General features: G+C 35.4%; 1 pseudogene across 1 annotated transcript; it reads right to left on the reverse strand.

Moving 5' to 3' along the window:
* Window positions 1-400: 400 nt before the first annotated feature.
* LOC120081289 (protein BTR1 pseudogene) lies at window positions 401-11649 on the reverse strand (annotated as a pseudogene). The gene is made up of 3 exons (XR_005482759.2): window positions 11559-11649; window positions 654-892; window positions 401-571 (listed from the first exon to the last, which is right to left on the reverse strand). The product of XR_005482759.2 is annotated as a protein BTR1 pseudogene (transcript).
* Between the last annotated feature and the right edge of the window lie 5745 nt (window positions 11650-17394).

Here is a 17394-nt window from a genome sequence, read left to right on the forward strand (position 1 = left end):
TAGGTGTTTTGAGAAAAATGTTCACTTAGCTATTATTTATTTTCTGCTTTATAATAATACATATATATATACACATACATGTAAAACCTTAAAATCAAAAGGTAAACTTTACTCCATAAACTTTCGAGATTATGTCTAATAGGTCCTTAAAATTTAAAAATTTGTTTAATAAGCTCCAAAATTTCAATTTTGTGTTTAGTTGGTCCTTAAACTTTCAATTTTGTGTCTAATAGAATCCTGAACTTCCATTTTGTGCCCAAAAGACAAAGCACCTATTCGACATTCTTTAAAATTCACAAACCTAAAGACACAAAATTGAAAATCTATGAACCTGTTAGACTCATAATTAAAAGTTTATGGATCATTTAGATACTTTTTAAATTTTGGGAACCTATTTAAGCTAACAAATTATAAAGCAATTAGTAGCCAATAAAATGGTAATAGAAGAAATATTGGCATCATACTTTATAGTGGATCCTCCTTTGCCAATTATAGCTCCACATGAACTATGGGGAAGAATTAGCCTCACTTTTGTTCTCGGTTCAACATCATCTCCTTCTTCAGCATGAAGCTACCAGTAAACAAAATTTTAATCAATCACAAATAATAGAACATTTAAATTCTAGAGTGAACTTGAACTGCATAGAGATTACCTCACTCAACAACTTAGCAAGAACGAGTTCCATGGCCTTCAATATTTCATTAATTGATCCAGATACCATAATGGTCCTATCAGTGGTTCCAGGAAAAAATTCATGATTCCTTGACAATTGGATTCGTGCACCAGACTGTGACTGGAAATCATTAATTGTTGAACCACCTTTCCCAATTACCGAACCAGCCGCAGCATTCGATTCAAGAAACCTTATGTATGTAGCCTTTTCCATATTATCTGACAATAGCAATTCTTATGAGTAAGACAATATCCACAGGCAGAAACGGAAACATTTAACCACAAAATTGTTCAGGCACAATGTACTATCAATTGGAAAAGTATATAGATTATAGAGATCTTATTCAAAACGTAATCAAGAAGGTTGAAAATGTGACAGAACGAAAGCCTTTGATATAAATCATAGTCATATGTCATAAAGAAACCTACACATTACCAGTGTAAATTGTAAATAAAGAACGTCACTTATAAATCCCTTTACTGCGTTTTTGCAAAAAGACAAAATGATAAACATCAATGTTGAAAAATAATTGATGAAAGGTTTTATCTTCATTCCAATCCCTATTAGAAGAAATTGACGCACATATACTCATTGCAGCAATTTCAAGAATTAAAATGAAAAATACACCCAAAAAAAAAAAAAGTTTGTTACAACCAAATAACATTTAACATTCACCTGCCTTCTTCAAATTATAGAAGAACCAATGGTTCAAAGAGAGTTAGAATGCCCTGCTTGAACCAATGGTCCCCTACTAGCTCACAAAACGGAATTAGCCTTAGAATAGAGTGATAAGTTGATTTGAAACGTTCAAATTCAAATTAAGGAAATTTTAATTTTGGAATTAAACATAATTAGAAAATCGATTAATATATAAATATGATTTAAATATTAATTTCATGAATAGGAATTCACGGTAATGGAATTGGAGATAAATTAATTTAATATTTGATATTAAATTAATAGAATTAATTAAATTATTTAATTAATTATTGAATTAATTTTTGTAAAATTAATAAAATTTTAATTTTAATTAAATAATTAAAATTGAAAAAAGTTTTTATTTTGAAAATCAATTTCAAAATCAAAAGAGAAATTGAAAATTGAGAAAAATCTCTATGTGGGATTTTCCCACTTTCAAACAAGAAGGTTAGTCACTTTCTTACATATAATTCCACCACTAAATTCAAGGAGTAACTGGAATCACTTCAAGTGATCAGTTTGCATGAGAGTCATATAATAAAGTCACTCTTGATTGAATAGAAAAGGGCATGCAATTGCTGAATTGCTGAGTTTTGAAGGTTGAAGAAGTTGTTCTTCAACAAGCTAAAAAACCAGAAAATCTCTCCTCCAATTTTTCTAAGTTCAAGCTTGTCCCACAACTCAATCTAAGGTTCCTAGAGAATGGTAGGGAAGCTCTAGTGGTGGTCCACTTTAAGAATTAGAGAATATTGCAGCTGAATTTCGAGTTTGAAGAGGATCTTCAAAGGTATGTAATGAAACCCTCTTGATACCCCATGTTCGATATATTGAAATATTTTTATTGGAAGAAGAAGAGAAGGTCTTACCATATATATTATTTATGTTGTCGCAGATGGGTTCTTACTTATTAGTAGCATATCCACTGTTAATATCTTTATGCTCTTAACCTGTATCAGCCAGTTTAATAAAAATGCTTTGTCTTGTTGTCTATTTTAGCCCTATTTGATTTAGTAAGGGGGAAGGCTTTCTTTAATAATATCCTTTTGATCCGAAAAAAAAAAAAAAAAAAGTGCTTTTTTTGAAGATGTATTGGTAGGCCATCTAGTAGTCTTCCGTAGGCCAGCTAGGGGAATGGTTTACCACATATATAAAATAAGTTGGGGTTTCATCCCCTAGTGTAAATAAGGTTATCTGACTTAATCCATCTGGCAATAAAATAAAGAAGGTGCTTGCACTTTGTTCTCCTATACTTCTATGCTTTCCAGACCATTAGTCATCCCTTTTTTTTAGGGCTATAGAGAATTCTTCCTCTTAAGGCTAATTCTCTTCCTGGGAGGGTTCTAGATACGAGATAGCTGAGGGTAAGATTTTCTATGGCAGATACTTTTGAATATTACTGCTTTCTTTATTATATGCTTTCCTGGAGAACTACGATCATAGTCTTTCTCAAAAAGGGAAAATAAGGGTAGTTTGACCCGACCTTGTTCAAATTCGATTTTTTTCTTTGTGAGTTTCGGGAATATCCCCATTCATAGATCCGAGATCCACATCTATGAATTGAAAGGTCCGAATGATCAACTCTGCAATCAGTTGTTAGAATCAGTCTGAAAATCGTTCATTTGAAAAAATGGAAACCCCCAAAAATCGAAATTCTTGATCAATGGAGGAACAATATCACCATTTTTGTTCAATTCAATAAGATACCAAAGTGGATGATTGACTCATTCCATACTAGAAATAATCACAGGAAATCCTTTGATAACACTTCTTCCTATTTCTCAATGATATCCCACAATCAAGACAATTGGCTAAATCCCGTGAAACCATTTCATAGAAGTTCATTGATATCTTCTTTTTATAAAGCAACTCGACTTCGATTCTTGAATAATCCACATCACTTTTGCTTCTATTGTAACAAAAGATTCCCTTTTTATGTGGATTATGTGGAAAAGGCCCATATCAATAATTATGATTTTACGTATGGACAATTCTGTTCATTCGCAACAAAATATTTTCTTTGTGCGGTGGTAAAAAAAAAAACATGCTTTTTTGGAGAGAGATACTATTTCACCAATTGAGTCACAAGTATCTAACATATTCATACCTAACGATTTTCCACAAAGTGGTGACGAAAGGTATAACTTGTACAAATCTTTCCATTTTCCAATTCAATCTGATCCATTCGTTCGTCGAGCTATTTACTCGATCGCAATAATTGATAGGCCATTCCCACCCTATCCGTCTCTTGATCCCTCATTCCACTAATGAGTTGTTACTGATTCATTCAAGGAAGGTATAGACCCCCACTTCTTTGTCTTATTAGCGCCGGTGTTCGTCAACGATGAAAGCCGCTAAACTTCAGACTCGAGTTGAGAAAGAGGGCTAGGCCTAGAAGAGGAGGGTTTGATGGGACTAGGGAAGATGGGTGGATTATAGAGCTAGGAGCGCTTAATTTGATGTCAAAATTAAGGAATTAGAATGCTTAATGATCTTGTTTTCTTTTGCTACATGTTTATATAAACCAACAACTCGATGATTTTTTTTGTCCAGTTCAGCCCAATTTTGAGCATTGGAGGTCTGGTTCGAGAGGTTCGGGTTCGGTTGAAGGCTGTTCAAGTAGTCCAGAAGTGTTTTGGAGCCAATTTTGATTATTATTGTAATAATTAGACCTTTGTTTGCTTGAGAATGCCAAAACTAAACCATATCAATTTGTTTTAGTTATTTATGCATGTCATGTATGTTATAATTAAATAAATCTTGTATGTGCATATAGTATACCATGTAGATTTAAAATCTCATCATAGGAAGCATGTTATATACATTGAAAGTATGTTATAAGGTGTTATAATATATAGTATGCATGTTTAGGGTTTCAGATGTTTTAATATAAGTTTTATATTAAATCATGAGATATTTGTTGTATGTTATGGATGCAAAAGCATGTCTAAAGTTTTATAAGTTGTTATAAAATTAGGTTAGACATTAAAATTCATAACAAAGATAAGTTGCATGCTCACATAGGTTAACCACTTGTTTTAATAGTTAAAATAGGTCATTTTCTTATAAAACTTGGGTAACAAACTTAACCGGTATTATAATCCTGTATAAGGCTGGGGGTATTTAAGTTGACGGTCTACAGAACACCTCTTACCTGGGGATTATGGCCAAGTAATTGAGCGTTGTTAACTAGTTTTATGAACAATACGTGAGCGATGTGAGGTTTTAAAACTGGTTTATCACCTAGACATCGTAGGTTAAATCCAAATATAAACGTTATACTTGGATAAACACCTAGACTTAGGTTGTTTAATTAGCTGAAACAAACTTGAATAAAAATATACTCAAACAAATGTTAGAACACTTCAATGGGAGTATAATAGCATATATGATAAGTTATTAGAATACTTTAGTGGGAATTTAATAAATATATGATATGCTATTAGAATTCTTCAGTGAGAGATTAATAACATATACGATATGTTGTTTTTAGCTTTTGCGTCTCTAAGAGTTCACAATCGAGATTCATTTTTCACTTCATGTCACCTTGGGAATGATCTCCATTCGAAATTGTTTATATAAATCAAGATTATGGTGAATAAGGGAAGTTGTTCACATTAAAATCAAAAGTGATTTTGATTTCGATTCTCATGTCCTAAGAGGCTCACACCATGAGATTCATGCAACACTTCGTGTCACCTTGGGAGTGACCTCCATTCGGAAAGTGTTTGCATGAGTCAATATCGTAAATAAGGGGAAGTCGTTCAATGTAAAATCAAATATATGATGTATTTATTTTAGCTCTCACTTCCTTAGAAAGTTCATAGCATGGTATTCATATGACGCTTCATGTCACCCTGGAGTGACCTCCATTCGGAAAGTGTTTGTATGGGTCAAGATCAAGATGAATAGGGAAGTATTTCATAGTAAGTGGGTGAAGGATATGTGTCAACGTGTCCTGTGGTCTCTTTTGTTGGTTTGGACCGTGAGATTCATATGTTACACCTGCTGGTTAGCTTTAGGCGACCCTTGCTAGTCGTTTAACGACGACTATCCCCTCGAAGAGTTGTAATATAGGATTCGGAACAACTCAAACTCTAGAAATGGATAGGATTTCCAACCTTGACTCTCCAATTCGATAGCATCATTAGGGCCGACCTCTGAAATCTGAAAATGGAGTGTTACACTTACAGAGTTACTAAGTGTTAGTAATTTTTGACAAAAAGGGTAACTAAATGACTATAGGAATAAGAGTTATTCTGGAGATAGTATTTAGTCAAAAATGTCTTGCTTTAGTGAAGGAGTATTTGACTGCCCTTCAGTAGCACTTATTCTGACTCACTATAGTATCATTGCAAATAAATAATGATTATGGGTACATTATTACTTTTTGCTAAAACTTGATTTGGATTTAATTACACTTTACTAATAAGAATATGTTTAAAATTTCAGCATGTCGAATTCTTCTAAAATACTCGCTTTTGCTTTAGTTAACGGTAATAATAATTCAACATGCAAATTACTAGCAAATAATGATTCAAAACAAGTTTTAACAGAGGATTGTTCTCCATCTCTCAACTCATCTAAAGTTTTGAACAATATAAATGAGAATGCAAAATTCGAACGACAGAGTAAATGCGATTTACTAGTCATTGAAATAGGCTTAGTAGAAAGCGATAAAAAGACTTGGATAATAGATTCAGGTGCCGTTAATCATATCTGTATTTTCTCTCAGGAAACAAGTTCCTGGAGACAACTTACAGAAGGTAAAGCGACCTTTAATGTAGGGATCGAGGAGGTTGTTTCAGCTAAAACAGTGGGAGATATGAAGTTATTTATGGGAGATAGGTACACTTTACTTGAAAATATTTATTACATTTCTTCTATGGAAAGGAATTTAAAATCCGTCTCATGTTTGTTGAAACGAAATTACAAAGTTTCTTTTGAAAATAATGAAGTGTTCGTTACTTCGAAATATAGTAATATTTGTTTGGCAAAATTAGAAAATAATAACTTGTACATGTTAAAGTCGGCTGAGGTAAAACCCGTTTTGAACATAGAGATGTTTAAAACAGCTGAGACTCAAAATTAGAAAAGGAAAGTTTCTCCAAATGCCTATCTTTGGCACTTGAGACTTGGTCACATAAATCTCAACAGGATTGAGAGATTGGTGAAGAACGGTCATCTAAATCAGTTAGAAGACAGTTCATTACCGTCGTGAGAATCTTGTCTTGAGGGTAAAATGACTAAAAGATCTTTTTCTAGAAAAGGTCTTAGAGCCAAAGAACCTTTGGTGCTGGTACATTCAGACTTTTGTGGTCTGATGAATGTTAAAGCTAGAGGAGGGTATGAATATTTCATCAACTTCGTCGATGACTGTTCAAGATATGGGCATATTTACCTAATGCATCATAAGTCTGAAACAATTGAAAAGTTCAAGGAATGTAAGCTAAGATTGAGAACCAATTAAGTAAAAAGCTTAAAACACTTCAATCAGATCAAGGTGGTGAGTATATGGACTTGAAATTCCTGGACTATTCAATAGAACACGGAATCCAGTCACAACTCACAGCATCCGGCACACCTCAACAAAATGGTGTGGCAGAAAGGAGAAATAGAACCTTGTTAGACATGGTTCGTTCTATGATGAGTTATGCTCAGTTGCCAAATTCTTTTTGGGGACACGCAGTTGAGACTACGACATATATATTGAACATGGTTCCCTCAAAAAGTGTTTCTGAAACACCTTACGAGCTATGAAGAGGACGTAAAGGTAGTTTCTGTCACTTCAGAATCTGGAGATGTCCAACACATGTGTCAGTGCAAAATCCTAAGAAGTTGGAACGTCGTTCAAAGGTATACCTATTTATAGGTTACCCTAAAGAGACAAAAAGTGGTTTCTTTTATGATCCTCAGGAAGATAAGGTATTTGTATCAACAAATGCAACTTTCCTAGAGGAAAATCACATCAAGAATCACCAACCTCGCAATAGACTAGTAATAGATTAAATGACCAAAGAAACCATAGATGCATCGACAAGAGTTGTTGATCAAGTAAGTCCATCAACAAGAGTTGTTGATGAAACTGGTACTCTACATCCTTCTCAAGAGTTGAAAGTGCCTCAACGTAGTGGGAGGGTTGTGCAATAGCCTGACTGGTACATGGGTTTAATTAAAACTCGTCATCATACCAGATGATGGCTTAGAGGATCCATTAACTTTCAAACAAGCAATGGAAGATGTGGATAAAGAACAGTGGGTAAAACCAGAAAAGGTAAAACCCATCGGTTGTAAGTGGATCTACAAAAGAAAACGAAACCAAACTAGAAAGGTATAAACGTACAAAGCTAGACTTGTGGTAAATAGGTTTACCCAAAGAGAGGGGCTGGACTATGAAGAAACCTTCTCTCAGGTTGCCATGATAATATCTATTAGAATACTCTTGTCCATAGCTACATTTTATGATTATGAAATCTGGCAAATGGATGTCAAGACAGCCTTCCTAAATGGCTATCTTAAGGAGAGTATCTATATCTCTCAACCAGAAGGATTTATTGAACAGGGTCAAGTGAAAAAACTCTTATCAAAGAGACCAGTGAGTGGAAGCAAGATTGTTCCAAACCCTATTGTGACAGAATATACACGCTTACAATCAAACAATAATAGTTATGTATAAACTCTAAATTACAGCATGCTTCAAAAGGAAAATACTACGGATCAAGAGAACTTACCCTTGAAGAACTTTTCTTTTCGTTCCCTCGATCTAACAGCACAATCGTTCACTAGCATTAACGTCACGCCTCAGCAATCTCCTCGAACAAGAATAAATAACACTTGACCCTCGAATAGTAAGCAGACACCACCAGAAGACTACCTTAGTATTCTCGGTGTGAGAATCCAGAAGTTGTGGGCTCTGTATGGATTTGGTAGAGGGTAGAAGGAACTGGCAGATTGTATATAGACGATCGAGTAAGTGGGAAATGACTAAAGTCTATCGTATAGACTGAGTACTCGATCGTTTAGAAAACAAGTCTCTACTGTATAACAAACTCATTGCACGATCGTTTATGCTCTCAAGCTATCGTATAGCTATTTCTTTTGTGCGTCCGATTATCAATCGCTTAATGATCGCTTAGTGGAAAAATGAAAACGATTTTCATTTTATCCATCACTTATCATAACTTATCACAACTTCCCACTAAGTTGGTTATTGGGAGAAAAAATCGAAACCAATTATCCCACAATTGATTTAATTACAAATAAATAATATATTCATAACCTATAGTTTTAATATCACATCTCATGCAATATATAAACCATAGTTCTTTTTCTCTTTTATAGCGTTTAATAATAATTTCTCAAATTCATGTATCTAATATATTAAGTCAATAATATCTCATATAATTGATGCAATTTAATTATATCATATATAATCAAATTTTCTCTTGTTAATTTGAACACTTCAAACTAACCCAAAAACTAATTCTCAACATGAATCTATTGAGCCACCAAGGGGACCTTATGGACCTATAGCTTGAAGCTCCAAAGGTACGTGAATAACTTACTAAACTCTTTAATCATGATATCCACCATCTGTTAACTGCCGGACACTCCACTAAAGACTGACAACTATACTCTCCGCGCTATAGATATATTTCTGTGTCCATTGGATATAACTAATCAATAGTACGATGACCCTTCAAAAATCGCTCGTAAATACAGTCGAACCAATTTACATTTTGCCCCTATAATTACATCTAACTCCTTAAGTACCACTAATTCTTCTAATGAACAATACATCATAGTCCTACTTGAAGGAAATTGAAACCGAGATTTTCATGAGTAGCGAAACAAGACTATTCTAAATTACAATCATGAATGAACATATATTTACAGTCGACTTCAATACAAACGGTTATGCAAAACATACAGAGAAATTACAGCATGAATACACTCAAATGAATAGAGATCAAACTCTACGCACATATAAGAATTCATCTCCACACTCCGTTGCGCGACCGCTCGAATAATTAGCAACCACGAACACTCGATCTGCACGATCGCAACACCGCACGAACACGGCACGAATACTTTGCACTCGTCCTCAACGATCTCCTTGGTCACGAACTCCTCCGCAACACGAACAGCCTCCACAGCACCACGAACGCACTCCAGAAAACCTCGACTACCTTGGTATTCTTGGTGTGAGAATCTAGAGGGTGAGCTCTGTTCAGACTTGGTATGAGGCAGACGAACGGAGGAAACAACGATCGCGTACACGACTGGGCAAGTGGGAGATGGCGGAGACCTATCGCATAGGTCGATGCCCAATCGTTTAGATAAAGCTATGCGATCGTTTAGTCTATCGTTTAGCTCGGTCTGTCGCATATAGACATTACACGATCGTTTACCTTGGGTTAGCAATCGTCTAGCAAAGCTATATGATCGTTTAGCTCGCACCTGCAAGATCGTTTAGCTAGCCCAATCATCGTTTAGTAAATCTGTATTTACTTGACGACCACCGTGAGTTTCTTTATGCGGAGAGAAAACTCAAAAACATTTTCAAACTTTTGTAAAACTTCATTTCAAAATAGGAAACCACTTTCCTTTTAAACTCACGGTTACCATGATCCAATAACCACCCACTACTTTGGTTATTTAAAAGAAAAAGTATTAATTATCTAATAATTAATATTATTATAAATATTAATGATAACCAACTTATCATACTATATTTATAACCTATAGTTTTAATATTTCATCTCATGAAACATATAAACCATGGTTCTTTTTCTACCATGGTACTTAATGTAAATCTCATTTACATCAATCCTCCACTAGATGTATCTTATACATCATACTGATTATATCATATATAATCAAAATACCTCTTTTCAATTTGAACATTTCAAATCAACACTAAAAACTGATCCTCAACAGAATCCAAGCTATCAAGAGGACCTTATGAACCTGTAGCTCCGAAGCTCCAATAGTACGTGAATAACTAACTAAACTCTTTAGTCACGAGATCCACCATCCGTTAACTGCCAAATACTCCACTAAATATCGACAATTGAACTCTCCTTACTACAAATATATTATGTGTCCATCTTAACCAATCAGCAGTGCGACAACTCTTCACAGATCGCTCGTAAGTATAACTGGGCCAATAACCTTTATGCCTCTATAGTTACATCTATCTCCTTAAGTACCACTAATCCCTTTAATGAACATAAGTCAGAGTCCTACTATAACTGAGTCTTCTCTTCCAAAGAGAAGCTGCGGCCACTATGTTCAAGACCCGAAATCAGCCCTTAAGGGAGCAATCTCTTTACTTATCCCTGCTTCGAGAAAGAAGTGAATTCCATCTTGTGGATTCAGTTCCCAACTCCCAAATCAGACAAGTCCCCAAAAAGGTAGGCATGTTGAGTTGGCAATCTGGTCACCCATACTAATCAAAGGACCGCCCTCAAAGGCAAGAGTTTCCAAAACACTCAGGATTAAGGTCGTGTCACCTATGGTCATTTACGTGAGATGCAAACTCTTTGTATAGGACACTTCCACTCCACATCTCCACACGAATGGTCAGGATCTACCATCTGTAGTAGTTTACAACACTTGCAAACCTTTACAAAGTGGGTTGTATCCATAGTGTCACCAGGATCAGGTATTCCACCTTAATCTTTATACTACAAACCAATTTAAGTTATCACTTAAGGTATGATCCACTTGTATATCACATATACATGCTTAAGTTTACATAAGATAACCAAGGAGCTTTGTTTATTGGATATGAGTAAATTCCAGAATTAAATAACACTTATTTTATTCATTGAACAATGTGTATCTTGACAAAACAACGAGACTCTGGGAGAATTAGGACACCAATCCTAACAATCTCCCACTTGTCCTAATGACTCGGGAGACTAATGTACAATATAATATAAAAATGTACAATATACAATAAATTAGGTCATACCCATGTATCATCTCCCACTTGCCCTAGATAAGATGCCGCATGTCCCACACCCAGACTATCCAGGTGACCCTCAAACACTTTAGCCATGAGGGCCTGTGTAAAAGGATCAGCAACGTTGTATCCCGTAAGAATCAGATCCTTAGCTTTAAACACAAACATGTAATCCCTCATTCTCCGAAGATACTTGAGGAACATCTTGACCGATTCACCTTTGTCAACATCCTCCATTGCTTTCTTAAAAGATAATAGATCCTCGATCCTATCATTCGTAATGACGTTTTGGACTTCAGTAAAACCCATGTAGAGATCCGGTGGGTTCATAACCCTCCCACTACGTCAAGGCAGTCTCAACTCTTGAGCTGGTTAACTAGACATCCCGACCTCAACAACACTTGTTGATCTGTCGGTCTGTTCAACAACTCTTGTTGAACCCTCAGCAGTCTCACTAGAGATCTCACGTAAAATGAACTTACTTCGTAACTTATGATCCCTCATGTGATCTTTTTTCAAGAAGATAGCATTAGTGGAAACAAACACTTTATTCTCACTCAGATCATAGAAGTATCCTTCTCTCGTTTCCTTGGGGTAGCCTACAAAAAGGCAAACCTTCGAACGCAGTTCTAACTACTTTGGGTTACTCACTAGCACATATGTCAGATAGCCCTAAATCCTGTAGTGGCGTAAACTACCTTTACATCCTCTCCATAACTCAAAAGGTGTTTCAGAAACACTTTTCAAGGGAACGTTGTTCAGGATATAACATGCAGTCTGCACTGCATAACCCTAAAATGAGTCTAGAAGATGAGCATAACTCATCATAGATCGAACCATATGCAGCAAGGTCTTGTTTCTCCTTTTAAATACACCATTTTGCTGAAGTGTACCCAAGGCCGAGAGTTGGGACGCAATCCCATGTTCTATCATATAGTTTTGAAATTGGAGGTCCATATACTCTCCACCACGATCAGATCGTAGTGTTTTTATCTTCTTACCTAACAAGTTTTCAACTTCAGCCTTATACTCCTTGAACTTGTCAAGGGCTTCAGACTTACGTTGCATTAGGAAGAGATACCCAAACCTTGAATAATCATCTATGAAAGAGATGAAGTATTCATATCCACCTCGAGCTCTAACATTCATCGGACCACAGAGGTCTGAATGTACAAGCTCCAAGGCTTCTTTGGCTTCGTAACCTTTCCCAGTAAAAGGTCATTTGGTCATCTTGCCTTCGAGGCATGATTCACACACCGGCAAGGAGTTTTCTTTTAAACTCTTTTGAAGTCCACTTTTCACCAACTTCTCAATCCTATTTCTTTGTCCATCAGTATCTACTTACCCCTGCTTCGGGAAAGAAATGAATTTCATTTTGTGTAGCTGAGTTTCCAGCTTCCCAATCAGACGAATCCCCAAAGTGATAGGTTTGAGTCGGCAATCTGGCCACTCACACCCATGCAAATCAAAGGACCACCCTCAAAGACAAGAGTTCCCAACTCACTCAGGATTGAGGTCATGTTACCTATGGTCATCCTAGTGAAGTGAAGTCTCTGTCATGAACGACGTTACATAACGAGACTATAACACTTCGTGGTCCGGCCTTATACAAACTCCTTTGTATAGGACGCCCCCGCTCGCATGTCTCCACATGAATGATCAGGATCAGATCATCTGTAGCAAGTCACAATACTTGTAACTATTCTACAAAGTGGGTCGTATCTGTAGCATACCAGGATAAGATTTCCCTTCTATATCCATATACTACAGACCATTTTGGTTATCACTTAAGACATGATCCACCTGTATGTCTCCACATACATGCTTAAGTTACAACCAGGGATCTTAGTTTATTAATTTGCGGTAAAGAAAATAAAACATCCAATGTTCATAGACAAAAGTGAAGAAAATATCATATATTATACATCACAAGCGTTTGTTCAAAATTATGTTTACAAACTACAGAACACGAGAGTTTAAGGAATCATCCCCAACAATCACACACATGCTTAAGTTACAATGATAACCAAGGATCTTAGTGATGGAACACGAGACATACGCAGCGGAATAAGGATCTAATTACACTCTACTTTTAATTTAAAGGAAAAAAACATGCAATTGAAGGAAAAAACAGTAAATTAAAAATTACCTTTGAAGCTCCTAAAAACCACTTTTCCTCGCTAAACTCAACCCGAACTCTTCCGAACCACCACTAGAGCTGACCTACTATCCTCTGGACTCAAAATTAGGTTGTGGGACCCGATGGATGAAGAACCCGAGAGAGAAAAATAGATGGAAAAAGAAATGGAATTTTGGGTTGGGTTTGGGTTGAAAATTTTTCTCTAAAATTGTGATTTTTCTGACCCAAATTTGAAAACTAAAATTGGCATAATGGGGAAAAGTCTTTAATTCAAATTCAAAGCCCATATTTATAGGAAAAGACTATGCAAAAAATGTATGAAATCAATTCATAAAAACCCAACACCTAGAATCCACTATCTAAGTGGGTTTAATGTCTTCACTATAAGCCAACACCTAGCCCACTATTTTGTTAGTGGAATTATCCAACAAAAGTTTGGATTTTCCCACTAACTTTAGTCAAAAGGGCAAAATAGTCATTTTGTCAAAATCAAACTTTGACCAAAAAGTCAACATTTTGACTTTTTATTATTTTTTTTGTGTTGACTAATTTTGACCTCCCGAGCATGAATCCGCATTCATTTTTTCGAAATTCAAATCACATTTGAATATAAGGTCGGTCAAAGTTTGACTTTTCAAAGTCAAAAGTCAATTCTTTGACTTTTTACATCTTTGACCATTTCCATTATTTTCGAGCTTCTGAATATGAACGTATTCATATTCTTGATATCTAAATCACATTTTAATATTAAAGTTGTATTTCTAAACTGAAAACCCGACCACTATATCACATATACTTGTCGGTTTCTCTCTCTGCACCTAATTCGAACAATTTGAATTATTCTATCATACTGTTCTAAGTTTATTCCATATGAGCTAGTAGGAGAACCCAATGGACCTATAGATCATGGGCTTCAACGATCCGAGATTAGCTAGCTAAACTCTTTAGACGAAGCTAATCAACATTCGTTAACTAGCGGGTCATTCCACTATAGTGTCGTAGTTGCACTCCCCTTACTATAGATATATTTGTGTCCATTTGATATAACCATGATTAGTAAGCTAATCCTTCACAGGTTGTTTGTAATCTCGGCTGGGTCATAAAAACCGTTTTACCCCCAAGACTACATCTTGTTCCTTAAGTTCCACTGATCCTCTAATGAACAATTGGTTTAAGGTCCAACCTATAAACCGAACCCCTCTCGGGCCAAGGAGAGGGTGGAGCCCCTTATTCAAGACCTAGATTCAGTACTAAAGGGAACAACCTATCTACTATCCCTATAACGGGTAGGAATGAATTCCATCTTGCACCCTATGTTCTCAGTTATCCACCTGATCTTACCGTTATGGGAGGCTTATTGAGCCAGCGATAACGAGTTGCCCTCACCTATGCAGATCTAAGGATAATTCCGAGTGAACAGGAATTCATAGTTAGCTCAAGATTAAGATTAAGCTACCTAGGTCATTAATTAACGAAATAGTCAGTCTTATACATAAAACGACGTTTAGAATGTAAAAAGTGACTATTTCATGGTTCAGTCTTATATAAACTCTTTACATAAGATGCCCCCACTTTCATGTCTCCAGATGAACGATTTAGGATCACATCGTTTGTACTAACTACAAAATGGGCCGCATCTATGGTGTCCCTAGAATTAGGCCTCCAACCTTATTCATATACTATAGACCATTTTGGCTATATATTTGAACTTGATCCACATTTATGTCATTATATAAAGTTTAAACTACATTAAATAGCCTCAGGACCTTAGTTTATTGGATTCAAGATTACAATTTCAATAACAATTTCATTGAAAAACAAAACAGAATATGTTTATTAATTTACAAACTACGAGTTTTAGGACATAAAATCCAACACTTAATTTATTGGTTTGTGATTAATAAAACTAAAAAATCTCATATTTCAAAGACAGTAGTAAATAAAATATCTTATATTATTACATCACAATATGTTTGTTCATACAGATGTTTACAAACTACAGAACCAAATGAGATTTAGGGCATCAACCCCAACATCAAGAGCAAAAAGTTCGCAAACTTAATCGATCTGTTTATGGATTGAAACAAGCGACTCGATCCTGGAATATAAGATTTGACACTACGATTAAATCTTATGGCTTTGAACAAAATGTTGATGAACCTTTTGTTTACAAGAAAATCATTAACAAAACTGTCGTTTTTCTGGTTCTGTATGTTGATGATATTCTACGCATAGGAAATGAAGTAGAATTTCTGGCTAACGTCAAGAGATGGCTTGCTACGCAATTCCAAATGAAAGATTTGGGTGAAACACAGTATGTTTTTGGGATCCAAATAGTTCGGAACTGAAAGAACATAACTTTAGTATTATCTCAGACATCTTATATAGACAAGATGTTATCTAGATATAAAATGCAAAATTCCAAGAAACGAATGTTACTTTTCAGACATAGAATTCATCTGTCTAAGGAACAAAGTCCTAAGACACTTCAAGAAGTTGAGATTATGAAACGAATTCCATATGCTTCAGCAATAGGAAGCTTAATGTATGTCATGTTGTGTACTCGTCCCCACATATGTTATGCAGACAAATAGTCAGCAGATTTCAGTCTAATCTAGGATATAATCATTGGACTCACATTAAGAACATCCTCAAGTATCTTTGAAGAACGAGGAATTATATGCTCTTGTATGGTGCTAAGGATCTGATTTTTTCTGGTTACATTAATTCTAACTTCCAAACCGATATTGATTCAAGGAAATCAACTTCGGGGTCAGTATTCACTCTAAATGGAAGAGCAGTAGTGTGGAGAAGTATCAAGCAAAGTTGTATTGCTGACTCAACAATAGAAGCTGAGTATGTAACTACAAGTGAAGCAACAAAAGAAGTAGTATGGCTCAAAAAGTTCCTGACCGATTTGGAAGTGGTTCCAAATATGCACTTGTCGGTTACCCTATATTGTGATAACAGTAGAGCGATTCCAAACTCAAAGGAACCTAGAAGCCATAAACGTGGAAAGTACATCAAACGAAAGTACCATCTCATTAGGGAGATTGTATATAGAGGAGACGTGATTGTCACGCAAATTGCCTCTGAAGACAACTTGGCTGATCCATTTACAAAAGCTCTCTCAGCTAAAGTGTTTGAAGGCCACCTAGTGGGCTAGGACTACGAAATAGGTAGAATTAGGGAAAGTGGGAGAAATAATGGGTATTTAATGCTCCAGTTTATTGTATTTATTCTTTTTGTTTTCTCTCATTGAACTCAACATTGTATATATTTAACCACTGGACTTTTAGTCCAAGTAGGAGTTTGTTGAGTTGTATGTTTTAAAACTCACAGTTTGTAGAGTTAAACATTTTCTATTTTCAATAAAGATGTTATTCAACATTTCTTCAATAAAGTTATTATTGAATTTGTAAATTGCACTTGTAAAGACTAAATCTAATAAACTAAGATTTATGGCTATTATATGAATACTTGAATTTTATGTGGATACATAAAAGTGGATCAGGTTCGAGTTAATAGTCAAAATGATATATAGTATACGAATAAGGTTGGCTGTCTTATTCTTGTAACACTATCGGATGCAGCTCACTCTGGAGTTGTTACAATTTGTTGTAAAGTGTTACAAATGAAGTGAGCTTGATTCATTCATGTATTGACATGAGTCCGGGCATCCTACTCAATGAATTTGCGTAATCGGACCATGAAATAAGTCACTCTTACTTTATAACGTTGTTTATTGTTTAACGCTGACTATTTCGTTTAGATGACCTAGGTAACTCGATCTTAATCCTGTGTTAACTATGAACTCCTGTTTATGCGGGATTATCCTTAAATTTGCATAGGTGAGGGTTGGCTCAACAGCGTTGACTTAATAAGTCTCCCATTTCAGGGGTAATATCTGGTAG

Source organism: Benincasa hispida, unplaced genomic scaffold (assembly GCF_027475165.1).
Source record: "Benincasa hispida cultivar pf3 unplaced genomic scaffold, pf3_genome.v1.1 HicScf709, whole genome shotgun sequence".
NCBI classification, from domain to species: Eukaryota; Viridiplantae; Streptophyta; class Magnoliopsida; order Cucurbitales; family Cucurbitaceae; genus Benincasa; species Benincasa hispida.